The sequence below is a fragment of the Symphalangus syndactylus genome, chromosome 10 (genome assembly GCF_028878055.3).
Source record: "Symphalangus syndactylus isolate Jambi chromosome 10, NHGRI_mSymSyn1-v2.1_pri, whole genome shotgun sequence".
Taxonomy (NCBI): Eukaryota; Metazoa; Chordata; class Mammalia; order Primates; family Hylobatidae; genus Symphalangus; species Symphalangus syndactylus.
The window spans coordinates 122,727,387-122,743,322 of record NC_072432.2 but is presented as its reverse complement, the minus strand read 5'-3'; positions in this window follow the sequence as shown (position 1 = coordinate 122,743,322).

The following is a 15,936-nucleotide window of genomic DNA, read 5'->3' as shown; positions in this document are numbered from 1 at the left end:
AGATGAAGTCATGTTTCTTCTCCCATTGGAAGGGACTCACCTCTGCTCCCATGTTCACTGGCTTCCTGCCCACAGCTCTGGCCCCAGCCCTCTGCTCTGCTCTTAGGAATGGTTTCTTCAAGTTCCCTTTATGCCAAGCTAATCTCAGGGCCCTCGGGCACTGACCCCACATAGTCCCAATGCCAGGAGAGCACAAATCTCTGCTAAGATACCAGAACACCTGTGCACATGGCTCCCACCTCAGGGGCATCCTGCGAATGACTAAGCAGCTTCCAGAGTCCCTGGCATTGGTGTCAGATGAACCAGAGTTCAAATCTCTGTTCTGTGGCTCATCCTCCTCAGCAGCTGTGTAACCTGGAGAGCCATCACCCTCATCACACTCTCTGGGCTCGGTTTCTTCATCTGTTAAATGGGGATAATCTGGGCTCACTTTCTTCATCTGTTGAATGGGGATAATCTGCGCAAACCATCCACCACAGAGCTTTGTGCATTACTGATGGATAAGAAAGGTTTTAAAATTTTTTGTCTTTGCTTCCAGCTGTAACCATGGCCCCTACTCCTGCCCAGCTAACCCAATCCTGGCAGTGCAGCCTGAGCCACTCACATTCCTTTCCCTCTCCTCTCGGGCGGGAGTGGGTTGGCAGTTAAGACTGTACAGTTCATTAGCAGGCAATTGGACAGGTGACACTGCCTGTTGGCAAAATAAACAGCTCAAGAGAAAGCAAATGTCTGGGCTTAGCACCAGGGTGAGGCAGCTGAGTGGGGCCTGTGGGCATCCGGGGAGGGAGGGGATCTTCAGTTTCAATATAACAAAAAACCAAGGGGTGCAGTTAACATCACCACCATCTGGCAGCTTCCTCAACACTGAGACCAAGGAAAGTTTCATGGGGATGAGGCCAGACCACAAGGTATTTCTCAACCTTCTAGACAGTGCATGGTTTGGTTGGGGAGGGGACTTTAGAGATGAAGTGTAGGTAGGTAGGCATAAAAAGTGAGCATAGATCACAGAAAGCGAATTTAAGAGATGGATGTTGCAGGACCTTCTTTGCTTGTGGCTTTTTGACTGCCCACTCTCCTTCCTCTCAAGCAAAAGTCACTGAACTCCACCCCTTGAAACCCCTGAAGGCCCAGGGGTGATGTGAGGAGTGAGCCAGGGTGCAGCTCTACCCACTGTGATATGGGTGGGCTGGGTTCAGCTGGGAGCCCCTCTCCTCTAGTGCTGAGACCCTGGCTCCCACTCCCTCTCTCTGCCCCAGGTCCCATCTTCCCGGGGCCACATGGATGGCCCCATGTATCTGACCACCTGCTCTGCGGCTGCCCGCTGTGGAGTGGCCCACAGAAGCCTCTCTTCCATTTTGCAAGACAAACAGAGGAACAGATGGATGGGGCCGGCTGAGAGCCCAGAGCACAGCTGTCCCAGCTGCCTGCTCTCGTGCACTTTGCACCACCTGACATTGGCCTCTGTGAGCATTTGGCAGGGTGGGTGGTGGGGGAGTGGCAAGAGGACCCTGCAGTAACAGTAATCAGACTACAAGTCTCGTCAACTGTCTCTCCTCCTTTCAGTTGAAGAAATGGACTTCCCTGTCTGCTGAAGCAGGAAATAGGGGTGCAAGAAACAGGACAAGGAATGGGATAAGGAAAAATCTCAAACAGGAAGCCTAGTGCCCAGCCCGGCAATGGCGTGGGTGTTTACTTTTCTCACCACAATCCTATCAGGAATTTCCCAGGTTATGTGGATATGTTGATCCTGCACACAATACTCAAGGCCCCCAGAGTTCCTCATCTTCAACTTTTCCTTAAAGGGGCAGTCACCTGGAACAGGGGAGTGTTCAGATGAAACATTTGCTCTGCCCAACACTCCGTCCCCTGAAATCCTCCCAAAGTCTGGGCTTCTTGCTGGTCGTGGTCTCCTTGGTCTACGAGTGCTTTCGTAAGCTCCATTGCCCTGGGGTAGCAGGCAAGGAATCTGAGTCAAAGGAAGGGAAACTGAGCATCAGTGTCAGGCTTTGCTCCCAACAGCAAAATCTTGGCATTCCAGCCTCAGGCACATGCATCCCTCCTTTCTCCTTGGAGATGTCTCCGTGGTGTTCTCTGTCTCTCATGGGCCCTAGCGGCAGTTCTCCTGGAGGTTTCTGTGGGTCACCAGAAGGCATCACTTCCTGCAACCCCTTTTTCTGCCACGGGGGTGTAGGTGGGTTGGTCCCACTCCCCTGGCTCTCCTGGCTGGGGGTGGTCTTCCTGTTGCTTTCTGTTGGCGAGGTTGTAGCTGCCTTTGTGGCTTCTTCAATAGACGCAGTGCTGAGAGGAGGAGGGAGAAATGCCTTCTCCTTCCCTGATTACGCTCCAGCTCTAAGCCATAGAACTTAATGCCCACGGAGGAAGTGCTCTTTCCTCAGGACTCTTTCTGTCCACTTTCCCCAGTCTTCCTCTCCTCCTGCCTTCCCTCTGCTGAGGTTTGTGGCAGAACGTCTGGGTGGATGGCCCAACGAGGACGTGGCTGACACCAGGTTCTGCTCCCTCTTCATTGCTCCTTCCTCAGACCCACAGCCAGTGCCCTAGGACCGAGCTTACACTCACTGACTCTTGGTGCCTGCAAGTGAAGTGTCCTCCTATTTCGTCCCTTGCCCCAGGGCTTGAGGGACAGCGGTAGCTTACCAGCCTCGGTGGTTCTTTAGACTGTGGAAATAAAACCACGGCTGACCTATCCCTGTGGACCAAGTTCTCAGTCAAACTACAGAAAAACTCTTGAGTACATATGAAATAAAAAACTACAGAGAAGACGATGAGTAGATTCTTCTTGTTTGGGGAGGTTTCCTGACTCCTTTAGAACTTGGAAAATGCTTCCTTTATGAGTAAAAGAAAAATAATCACCAAATTTAGGGTTATGTTGTTGCATAGCTTTATCATTATCTCTGCTTCTATTATGTGATGAAGAGGGATGGAGACCCAGAAGGTTAAACAGAATAAGACTCTCTTTTAATTAGCTTATCAACTGATAGGACACAGAGCCATCAAAGCGTACATGAGCCACATTTTCAAGAGGTGGGGACAGCTGGCCTGAAATCCCAGAGTCATCCTTGGAAGCCTTGGATGCCAGAAGTATTTGGGTGAGATGGAAAGAGCATTCTAATTAGGTCAGGGGAAAAATTAAGGTTAAAGAGGTTTAACTAAGTGCAAGGGTTGTTAAGTGTCTTCATCATTTTCTGTTTGTATAACAGACTACCATAGACTAGGTAATTTCTGAAGAAAAGATATTTATTTTTTACAGTTCTGGAGGTTGAAGTCCAAGGTCAAAGAGCCACATCTAGTGAGGGCCTTCTTGCTGGTGGGGACTCTGCAGAATCCTGAAGCATTGCAGGGCATCACATGGTGGGGGAGCTTGAGCACACCAAACTGGCTTTTACTAGAGACCCACTCTCATAATAACTAACCCACTCCTGTGATAACCCATTAATTAATTAACTCACTAATCCATTAGTCAATTAATAGATTAATCCATTGATGAGGGAAGAGCCTTCATGACCAAATCACCTCTTAAAGGCCCTACTTCTTAATACTATTATAATTGGGATTAAATTTCAACATGAGTTTCAGAGGGGACAAACATTTAAGCCATAGCAATAAGAAAGCTATACAATTGTTCCTGTGTGCTTCTTTCTTTCTTTCTTTCTTTCTTTCTTTCTTTCTTTCTTTCTTTCTTTCTTTCTTTCCTTCCTTCCTTCCTTCCTTCCTTCCTTCCTTCCTTCCTTCCTTCTCTTTTGAAATGGAGTTTTGCTCTGTCACCAGGCTGGAGTGTAGTGGCACAATCTCAGCTCACTGCAACCTCCACCTCCCGGGTTCAAGTGATTCTCCTGCCTCAGCCTCCTGAGTAGCTGGGATTATAAGTGTGTGCCACCATGCCCAGCAATTTTTTTGTATTTTTAGTAGAGACGGGGTTTCACCATGTTGGTCAGGGTGGTCTCAAACTCCTGACCTCGTGATCCACCCTCCTCGGCCTCCTGAAGTGCTGGGATTACAAGCTTGAGCCACTGAGCCTGACTTGTGCATATTTCTTTAAACCTTATTCTACTTGTATTGTTTCAATATATTCTTCGGTGAAACTATTAATCCCACTGTTTTTAAGATCTCATGTTTAAATATCTCAATTTTGTTTGTAAAAGGATAATAGGATAGAAAAGCATGTGATTATTTTCTACTCTTAACCATACCAAAACGATTAGGAAAGCCACACAGACATCAGCAAGGCATTGTTGCTTGTATAATGCTGGCATGTCCCAAATGCAGGCAAAGTTCTGGAGAAGGCATTACCAGTTGCTAACAGATTCTGGCTGTATGACTCATCTCCAGTGAACAGGATCAGTGTTGTCTGATTTTGCACTATCAGAGTGGTGGGTAAATGAACATGATTTTCCTCTCCTGCTTGTCAATATGTCCAAATAATTAATATCTTATGAGAACAAAATGAATCCAATGATAGCTAGCATTTATCAAATACTCATTATGTACCTGGAACTGTTAGTCATTTTCATAAAGTAGATCATTTAATTCTTCACAAACCCTATGAAGTAGGCATTATGGTCTCCATTTCGCTGAAGAGGAAAATGAGATGAAGAAAATGCTAAATCACTGCTCAAGGTCACAGAGCAGGTGAATAGTGGGGTTGGGATTCTGTATCACATCTAGCCAGATTCCAGAACCTGGGCAGAATAACTCCTTGAAGTGAGGGAGAAATTTTAGGTTGTGCCTAAATCAAAAGGTGTCCTTTGCCTGCCAGAGTTTCTAATAGCCTCTTCTTTAATCAATGTACCATTTTTTCACCTTTTGATAAAGTAATAATTTTCACCCCCTGCAAATTTAAAAGTATATCGAATCAGATTAGAACCATTTCTGTCACAGGAATATCCATTAAAAGGTTTGGTTGTTTCCCCAAGAATTTAGTGTTCCTGTAAGAAGTGTTTTTCCTGATATTATCAAAGTGTATGTCTTATTTTTGCATTGCCTTGACTTCTTTAAGTCAAGATTTTGTAGTGTGGGAGATTGATGGATTGACTGTTATAAACAAACTTGCATATGTGAAAATGTATGTACATTCACTTTTGTGAGGAACAAAACATTTCTTAGGGTTGTCAGATTATTTCAACCAAAAGCTGAATGCTTTTTATTTAAAAAAATTTCAGCCACAAAATATGTACATTATATAGGAAATGTATTGGTTATAATATATCTTATATTTTACACCAATTTTGCAGCTTTTGTCAATTTTACTATTTAAAAAATTTATTTGCTTCTGTGATGGTGAATTTTATGTGCCAACTTGGCTAGACCATGGCTTCAAGCTTTTGGTTAAATACTAGTCTAGATATTGCTGTAAAGGTACTTTTTAGACATGATGAACTTTTGAATCAGTAGACTTTGAGAAGGCAGATTATTTTTCATTACATGAGTGGGCCTCATCCAGTCAATTGAAGATTTTAAGAAGTAAAAGACTGAGGTACCCCAAGGATGGAGAGATTCTGATCCAGTCTGCCTTCAGACTTGAGCTGCAACACCAACTCTTTCCTGAGTCTTCAGCCTGGCTGTTTGTTCTGTAGACTTTGGACTTGCCAGCCCCTATAACTATGTGAGCCAATTCCTTAAATCCCTCTCTCTCTCTCTCTCTCTCTCTCTCTCTCTCTATATATATATATATATATATATATATATATATATATATATATAGACACATACCACACACATTCTGTTGGTTCTATGAGTATTATTCCTTGCAGTATGCATACCATGTTGGGTCCAATAGTCCATATATTATTGATGACACTGAAAGTTATTTTCACACTGGTAGTTGCCAAAGGAAATGAAGAAAATTCAAATCATTTCAGCAAATTTGGAGTAGCACATTCTTTGTGAAAAATGTATTTTCACTTTTCAAGAAATGTGTTCCCTCAAAAATCGGGCATAATATTTAAGGGAAAATTTGCAAGGAGCCCTGTTCTCCATGGTGACAACATGCAGAGTAGAACTACTTCATCGAAACAAGATTTCTAGTGATTAGCTAAAACCCAAAGCTCCAAATCACAGTGAAGTGGATTTTTAAAAGGAAACCCTGTCTCCCAGTGTTTGAGGACTATGTATATATACAGGGTCTCAGAGTCAATGTGTTGAGTATATGAACTCTTAAATAGTCCTTCCACAATAGAAAGAGAAAGAACTAGTGATGGAGCATCTGCGGGTGAGAGGATTCTAGGATGGGGATTCCAGGAGGGGAAGGGGAAGGGCCCAGAATTGGTGATGTGGTATGGGTGTGTGGTCTGTCAGGGCTTCCATCAGAGCTCAGGCTGTCTATCCCTTTGGAGCAAGATTACTGTTAAGCCCTATACCACCAACTTGGAGCATAAACATCATTCCAAAGTAGCATCTCAAAGCAAAACAATGAGAGGTCTAGACCTCACAGATTAGCAGGAGACACATCTTACTCCACCCCATCCTTCGAACTTCCTCCAATGGCGTATTCTACAATTTTTGGGTTGTGTGCCATGTCAAAAGATTAGTTCTAATTATTCTCATTTCTTGGTTGGTGCCAGAATTCTGTTTCACCTTTGAAGGTGCTGCTGCCCTGCTCCTGGAGGCGATATGGCTTGTTTTGCCCTCTCCCTCTGGCAGCCATCCTGACTGGTTTCAGTGCTGCCTGCAGATTTATAATGTCCTATGTAATGCTCGGTCAAGGGGAGCCTCGTGAGGGTGTGGATTTGCAGCATTACAACTCTTTGGGGTTGCAGTTCTTCTTTTCTTTCACTCACTCAGCCATTTCCTTAGGGTGCAAGTCTGTTTCCATGATGGATCACCACTGGGGACAGAATCAGCTGCTGAGGGGGCCTTAAATCCTGGAACCACCATTCCCTCTTAATGCTTGGCCCTTATTGTTCACAGGTACTGTCTCTTTCTCCATATGGTGAATTATTTATTTTTCAGAAACACATTGATGTGTAGTCAACAACCAGAAAATCTTGGTGACATATAATCCTGATGTTTATTTATTGCTCATAAGTCTACAAGCCAACTGTGGTTTGATTGATCTAGGCATGGCACAGTGGGGCCTGGGTGCAGGTTGCTTTTAGGTCTGCTCCACATGTCTCTCATCCCTTTGGAGTTGGCAAATCACCTGGAGCACAGTCTTTTCATGCAGAAGTGCAGGTGGGAGAACACGTTCCAGCTTTTGCTAACATTGCGTCAACACTGCAAATCACATGGCCAAGCCGAAGAGCAATGGCAAGGGGAAGCATCTTACGAAATTTCACCTGAGAGGCAGTGAGGAGTGAATCTCCAAAATTCAAACCAGCACACCATCTAAGCAACTTCACACAGCCTTTCCCTAATTTCTACCTTGCCGACAGTTACCCTACTATGTCTAACAGCCTTAGTAATTTTGAATCCTAAAAGAAAGAGTTTGGGTTCTCAGACTTCTTCTCACATGTGTCCACTCTGCTCCCCCAAACAACTGTCTAATCACTTCTCAGCATATTCTAAGCTGCTTATACCAACGCCCCTGTGGGTTAGAAGCTATGAATCACCAACTCCCTACCAAGCTGAAGCTCAGGACTGGTTCAGGCAAAATGTTGTAATAAAGGAATATAGCTCAAAAGAGGTATTATATTGAGTCTCAGCTCTTCATTCCTTTTTATTTGTGCACAGACAAAATATCCACGTCATTCTGCTACTTTGCTGTTCACTTACTCAAATATCTTTGCTTGTTTGCCATTAATTAATATGGAGTTTATTAATGATAGAGAAATAAAAATTATGGCAACCTAAGCATGTTCATTATCTGAATATTTGCCAGCCATTATGTATAGAGAGCTGACAAATGTAAAAGGTTGTTTTTAAATTGCATAATATTATTTTCTTTAATTGTCTGTGATCAAGTTAGAAATTAATAAATGCATATTTATTCCCTGTGGTCAACCAAGAATCTCTCATTGGTTTAATTTAAATTTGGAAAGGTTGAATAGAGTAGGACATTACCTAGATGCATGACTACAACAATTCATTTGGTTTCGTTAAGTTTGAAGGCTGATATTTGCTAGCAAATAATTACACCATTTATACAAGTCTTTTTTCCCCTCATGGCAAGTTTGATAAGTGATCAGCCAGTAGGTTAATCATGTGTGATATATTTTCAATTTTAATCCCTTATCATTTGGAGAGAGTCTCCCTCATCATTGTGGATGGTTCTACTGAGAAAGGCTGAGGAGGATTGGATGGTAGGAAGTGGGGATTTGGGGGCAGTTCCACCTTAGTTCTCTCCTGACTGACAAAATAAACTTCAACGAGAGCTCAGGCTTTTACTCCCAGATAGGGGAGCGTGTGATGCAGTGTTCAAATCATAGCTCTGGTGTCAGAGACTGGGATGTTTGTCTTCACGACACCAATTTTTATTTCTGTGCTTTAAGTGAGTTACACAACCTGGCCAGTCCTTGATTTTGCCTCGTAATATATTTGAAATAATGTCATATATTTGAAAGAATTTTAGAAAAGTAAGGTACTACACAAATATTTATTTTGTCATTCTCCATATTGTTAACATCCACGGAAGTTTTCCTTCAATTACAGTTTTCAAAGCAATAAATGCATTTACCTCTCTTTTGTTTCTTTTGTATTTAATGGTAATGTTACAATGGGAAACTTAGGAAATTTGTGGTGGTTTGTTAATATCAAAGCTTTTTTATTTTTCAACACTCCCTGCCTGTTTGTGTTAAAGATATTTTGGTCATGATTGACTTTTACTTTAGTCTTGGATTATATAGTTTCATTTCTTTGATAATAGGAACATAAACAATTTCATGTATTAATGGAAGAGTGCTGTGGGTTAGCCCTAACTTTACTTTTTCCATCTTGGCTTCTCCAGCTCCCACAATGGGTGGCCCATTTTCAGGCTCAAGTTCTCAGCCCTCTCTTGCCTTCAGCTACTGGAGCAGGGGCTGGCTCGAGTGCTCTGATGCTGAAGGCTGGCTTGACAGTTGCACCTTCCACTCCCCCTCAGCAATACTTTCCTCAAACTGGCCTTTTCTTGTGCCTTGGTTTTCAAACCAAAGCGTGTGATTCGGTTTCTGCTTTGGTCTGAGAGCTAAGTGAAGAGCTCCTCTCAGCGCTCTTCCCTGGGGCCTGAAGCCCTGCCCCTGGGCCGGTCTGGGTCACCTGTGAGTCAACCTGCTAAGAAGTATTGTGTCTATGTTTCCACACTATTAAGGGTGTTATTATTTTAAGAGGTGGTACTGGGTTTTCTCTTAGGGAGAGAAATGTCTTTGTTGAGGAAAATTCCTTGATAAATCACTTGAAGCAGAAGGCAGAAGGTGACAGAGGGAGACGAAAATGTCACCAGGATCTCAAGACACTTGAAATAAAGTAGGCAAACCAGTCTGTACAGGGAACAGGTGCAGGGGGAGGGAGAAGAAAGGAGCCCTGCCAAGAAGAGGTATATGTGGACGAGGAACCCCACAGGCAAGTGGTTTTGTGTTCTCTCTGTGCAATGTGTGAGGTCCCTTCTCAAGTCAACAACATTTACTACCTGGGTAACTGCCTTGTGTGAGTGCTTTTTTTTAAAACAAAAATCAAGAAAGGACTGAGTTACACAAAAGGAGACAACACTGCTTGTATTCTTTAGGAGAAAACAGAGAGGTTTCCTCTCAGATGACCCACTGGAACTAGGAAATGGAAGAAAGTGTAACAAAGGGAATATTTTCATGGAGGTGGACAGAATTAGGGGGAAAAAATGCAGGAAGACAAAGTACTTGGAGCCAGCAATGGGGAGCTGTTTCCCTGATGGGTGTGAAGGGGAAAGGGGAGGGAACAGTTCCTAAAACCAGAAAGTGGTTGCTGGAGCTGTCGGCTGGCAGCCATTGAGAGAGGGCTCCTAGGGGTGGAAGGAGGAGGCTGCCTTGACCTCATCCTCTCTCCCTCTCTGATCTCCTGCTAGTCGTTCTCATTGGTCAAACCCAAAGGGACACCAAAAGGCAAGCAGGCTTGTGCCTGTTAACCGCCTAGGACACGTACCAGGGTGGGGAAGGATGGGACACAGATCTGGGGGGCCAATAAAAAAATAGTATGCCATGGAGGGAAGGACCCTAGGCAGTGGTTACCTGACAGCATGACCCTCCTAGGAATGCTCTAAAATACTTGAGATGGCTTTGATGGTTCACAGAATAGTGTTCAAACAAACGTGTTTAGTTTTTGTGGGGTTGGAGCATCCCATGTGCGATGGAGTTATGAAAGTGTTACCATCTCAATTGCCCATCTATTGGCTTTGCTTAATAAAACCCACAATTTCCTCTGGAAACACTTGGTTCTGGGAGTTCTTTTGAGCTGTAGCTGAGTTTTATCTGCCCCTTGGTAGCCATGCCTTGTTGGATCTTCATGGTCAGTTGGGCCCATTTCCTGGTACTGGGCCTTGCATGGTGGTATACCCAGTGCCCTATCTTGGCTGTTAGCCTCTGCACCTTGTTATGACTGAAGAGTCAAATGTTCCAGATAAGTCCTAAGGTACGACCTTCTGGGTCTCATAAATTTTCAACATTCTTGGCCATCCATGGAGCAGACAGGCACTCATCATCCATTTAGAGGCCTCAGGATTCCTGTTTAGTTCTATAGCCTGTATTTCTTTCCTGAATAAATATGCCTGCACCTGTTCCATCCATATCAATGAGAGGTACAGGTAAAATATCTATCTCGCTGGGCACAATGGTCCATGTATATAATCCCAGCTACTCAAATGGCTGAGGCTGAAAGATTGCTTGAGCCCAGGAGCTTGAATCCATTCTAGGCAACATAATTAAGTTTCCATATCTAAATAAATAAATAAATAAATACCTTTCTGACATCAACCTTTTCAGGCAAGTGAATATTTTGAAGTTGACTTTGTTAATTTCAGAGTTGCCCTTGATATTTTCAAAGAACTCAGATGTTCTCATTGCATAGCTGGTTTGCTCTGCAGGAAACCTAAGAGAAGATGCTTTTCTATTATCATGAGAAATGTGTTATTTTGAATGGGAATTTAATCGTCGGCCCAAATTTGCTCATTGGGGTTCATTATTGAAGTTGCACGTTTTCTCCTCTGCATACAAAAATCCCGTTCTAATCTTTTTTTGCTTCTGTCTGAGCAAACTGAATGCTGTTTAATTCACCTTGGCCTTGTTGAGCAGAACCACAATGGTATTTTGCTTGAAGCTGTGTGTTCTGGCATCAGCTTACATAAGCAGAAAAACCTGCGTTTCAAAGACAGCGCAAACACAAATGCATGCACCTGCTTCCAATGGAGAGGCTGTGAAAGAACTATCTGGGTGACAGGGGGAAAGTCAGCTGTAAAATGTGTGTATTGGTGAAGGCAGAGTAAGAGCTAGTTTGCAGGTTTGTGGTGGGACCTAACTGGTCCCGTATATGTGCATGGCACATTGTAAGTGGATATTATGTGGTGGCTGCACAACCTTTATTTGTATATTATTCTATAAATATATGGTGCACCTTAGCCATTTTTGCTCAATGAGCATCTTTAGAGCAAGTAAGCGAATAAATGCATCAACAATTCTTCCCCCAAGATTAACATAGAATGAAGTCTGATTTCAACGAGGAAAGAAAAATGCATAGTTGAGGAAAATCCATATGGATTTCTGGGACCCATGAGTCTAAATAAAATAATGCATATGAAAATGCATAAAATAATACCAGCAACCAAACACGTACAAGGCAATCAGTTCATTTGCTTCCTATTATTACATCCCAGGAGACAAAAGGTGATTCACTTAAATTTGGGAGAAGTTCAGATGGCCAGAAAACTAAATTTTCCCAGGTTCAAAGCCTATGTTTCCTAAAGAGAAATTATTTTAAAAAATGGGAATATACTGTGGGCCTGTAGGATCTTAGACATCTGTCCCCACCCTGGAGGGAAAATGGAGTGCTTACTATGTGGTAGGCAGTGTAAATGTTATCTCATGTATACAGCAGCCCTCTGAGATGGATGTTACAATGCCTACTTTACATCAGTCACAGAGCTGGGTCTGTTAAACTACTAAGCCCAAGGTCTCTGCAGGCCACCATGCTGCCTCCAAGACATGCGTGGGCCCCCAGGTGTGTGCTGGGAGAGATGGAGTTGGCTCTCATCAGATGGATCCTTTTATAGTTGACATCACTACAGATCAATGTAGACACAGTCTTCCTCTTTTAGTGACTTAGAACAGCATGCTGCCTGTTATCTCTGTAATTCGTCCCTGCCACTCAACGAAAAGATGGTTCTGGGTAGTGAGGAAGCCCAAGGTTGGGAGGTTACCTGGTTCTAGCAGCTGTTAGGAGAGCAGCACAGATCACAGTAAATGGCTTGGCATATTCTTTTAGAAACTCCTAAACCCTCTTGATCTCTGCCAAAGGCATTTTCGTATACACATGCACCCATGCGTGCACACGCAAACAGGCACACGCACACACTGCTCCTGTGTCTGGCTGCTATCTGTCTGTGAATGCTCCTGCCTCCTGTTTAAAATGAGTCTGGGTTTATCTCTGCTGTTCATCTGGGCCTGAAGCAGATCATTCACATAGTACTTTTTCCCCTTGATATGGAGAAGGAGAGGGTTAGCAGTCTGTGAGCTGGCTGAGAAGCATTTGGATCATTCAGGAATTGGGTGATGGAATTTTTTGATAGGTCTGTGCAGAGAGAATAGATGTCTTCAGAAGGCAACTGATAGCATTACAGTGTGAGAACTGAGCAATTAATTTTCTTCCCACCTGGATTCCCAGCCTATATGCTCTCCTCCAGCTAATCTAGAAATTTTTCCTTCAGCAAGCACTAATCCATTACTATGTTTATAAGGCTTCAGTCCCCTTGTGAATCCCAAAGCCTCCCTGGCACAGAATACAGGAGCTAATCTGAAAGTCCCTTAGCAAAAATCGGTTTAATTTCTATATCCTATCAATGAACTATCTGAAGAAGAAATTAAGAAAACAATTCCTTTTACAATAGCACCAAAAAAATACTTAGGAGTAAATTTAACCAAGGAGTTGAAAGATCTGTGTATTGAAAATGATAAAACATTGATGAAAGAAATTGAAGACATAAATAAGTGGAAAGATATTCTGGGTTCATAGACTGCAATAATTAATATTGTCAAAATGTCCACACTACCCAAAGCAATTTACAGATTTAATGCAATCCCTTTTAAAATTCCAATGACATTTCTCACAGAACAACTACAAAACATCTTAAAATTAGTATGGAACCACAAAAGACTGAATAGCCAAAGACATTCTGAGCTAAAAGAACAAAGCTGGAGGAACCACATTACCTGATCTTAAAATATATTACAAAGTTACAGTAATCAAAACAGCATGATACTGATATGCACAGACACATAGGCCTATGTAACAAAATAGAGAGCCCAGAAATAAACTCATGCATTTATGGCCAATTGATTTTTGACAAAGATGCCAGGAACACACAATGGGGAAAGGATAGTCTCTTCAGTAAGTGCTGTTGGGTCAACTGAATATCCACATGCAGAAGAACAAAATTGGACTTTCATATCATAGCATATACAACAACGAACTCAAAATTGATGGAAAACATAAACATAAGACCTGAAACTGTAAAACTACAAGAAGAAAACAGGGGAAATGGTCCACGACATTGATCTGTGCATTGACTCCTTGGCTATGACTCGAAAAACACAGGCAACATAAGTAAAAATAGACACATGGGATTGCATCGAACTAAAAAGCTTCTATACAGCAAAGAAAATAGAATGAAGAGACGACCCGTAAATTGGGAGAAATATTTGCAAACCATTCATAGATAAGGAGCAGCTACCCAAAACATGTGAGAAACTCAATAGCAAGAAAATAAATAACCTGATTAAAAAATGAGCCAAGGACCTGAGCAGACATTCCTCAGATGAAGACATACAAATAGCCAACAGACATATAAAAAATGCTTAGTATCACAAATCATCAGGCAAAGGCAAGTTAATACCACAACGAGATGTCACCTTACACCTGTTAGAGTGGCTGTTTTCAAAAATATGAAAAATAACAAACGTTGGTGAGGGTGTGGAGAAAGAGAACCTTTGTAAACTGCTGGTGAGAATGTAGATTAGTACAGCTAGTATGGAAAAGAGTATGGAGGTTCCTCAAAAAACTAAAAATAGAACTGTTATATGATCCAACAATCCCAATTCTAGGTGTATATCCAAAGGAACTGAAATTAGTGTGTTGAAGAAATATTTGCCCCCTCAGGCTCGTTGTGGCACTATTCACAAGAACTAAGATATGAAGTCAACCTAAGTGTCCATCTGCAGATGAATGGATAAAGAAAGTATGGTATATATTCAAAATGGAACAACTATTCAGCCTTAACAAAGAAGGAACTTCTATCATTTGTGAGAACCTGGACGAACATGGAAGGCATTATGCTAAGAGAGTAGACAATCTCTTCATTCTAAATTCTGTAAGTCTGTAAATAGAGCTTAGGACCGAATTTCTGGTTGGCACCCATGGTGGTACCTGAACTCCCTCAGAACTTTTCACAAAAACCACCATTTAGCCAGGTCCACCTCCTGCTGTGTTTGTGCAATTGCTCTTTGGGCCCAAGGGCAGGGTCTAACATGTATTCCTATTAAATATCTTCTTGTTACATTCATCTTTTCACTTCAACCTGTCAAGAGGAGTTTAAAACATGATTCTGTCATCAAAATAGTAGCTATAATTTGCTCATAGATTGGATGAGCTTGCCTTTTCTGTTTTTGTCAATGTCAGCAATTCTTAACCTTTTTCTTCCCTAGCAACTGAGGGATACTCTTCCTTCAATAACACTGGCTGATTACTCAAGGCATTGGGGTGAGAGGATCGAGAGGCAAGACTACCTAAATATTAGGTTGCAAGGCATGCATAAAGTGAAGCTCATCCCCTTCCTCCCCAGATTCGTGCTCATAGTTTTCTGATTAGCTTCTTAGAATAGCTGATTCATGCTATACTAATAATTATGTTGAAAATACAATGGTACATTATGAATCACTTCACTCCAGGTTGGCCTCCACCTGATCATTTGAAAAATGATCTACTCACCATTTGAAAAATATGTGTGTGTGTGTGCGTGTATGGTGTATATATATATATACACATACTCTCTCTCTATATATATAGAGAGAGTATGTGTATATATATATATGTATGTGTATATATATATGTCTCTATTTGTGTATGTATAATCATTCATAATTAATCTTTTTGGCTAGTAGGTTATCATGAGACAACTTGTTAAATGCCTTGTTAAGATCTACATACACACCCGGCTCCTGATCCAAAGTTCTTTCATGTACAAGTCGAAATTCAGAGCATTTGAAATTCAGTGCTTTTGAAATTTAGAATTCAAATACAGAGGATATTCAGACTTGGAAAGAGGCTAGACCTTAACATAGCACTCTGTCACAGCACTGCACCGAGCTCTCTCACAACCAAAGCAGCATGTGTAGGCAATTTTGTAACTTCAACATCATGGCACAGATTTTCATATTGGAGGTATTTTACCTTAGATACACATTTCCTCAAGTCTTTTTCTGGCTTGGTTTATTACCTCTATTTCTTTTAGTCAATTATATGTTAGCCTTTTTCACTTCCTCTGAAAAGTCAATAAAAACGTAATTAGAGAAAAGTTCGGGTAGAAAAGGCTGTCATCCATTTCATTGTCTGGGTTGCTCAAGAAATGTTTATTTGTGGACCGGGAATTTCTTATTTGCATTGGCCCTGCCTTTGTGTATATATCCACTGCTGAGCTGGTGAGCTTGGAGGCCTGGAAATGAAGGCCCATGGCAGACTTGGAACAGGTGTCCTTAACTGCCCCAAATTAACCCTTTCAGGTAGTGGGTTTCTTCTCTGCTCTCACCAGGGCAGGCAGCAGTATTTATCACA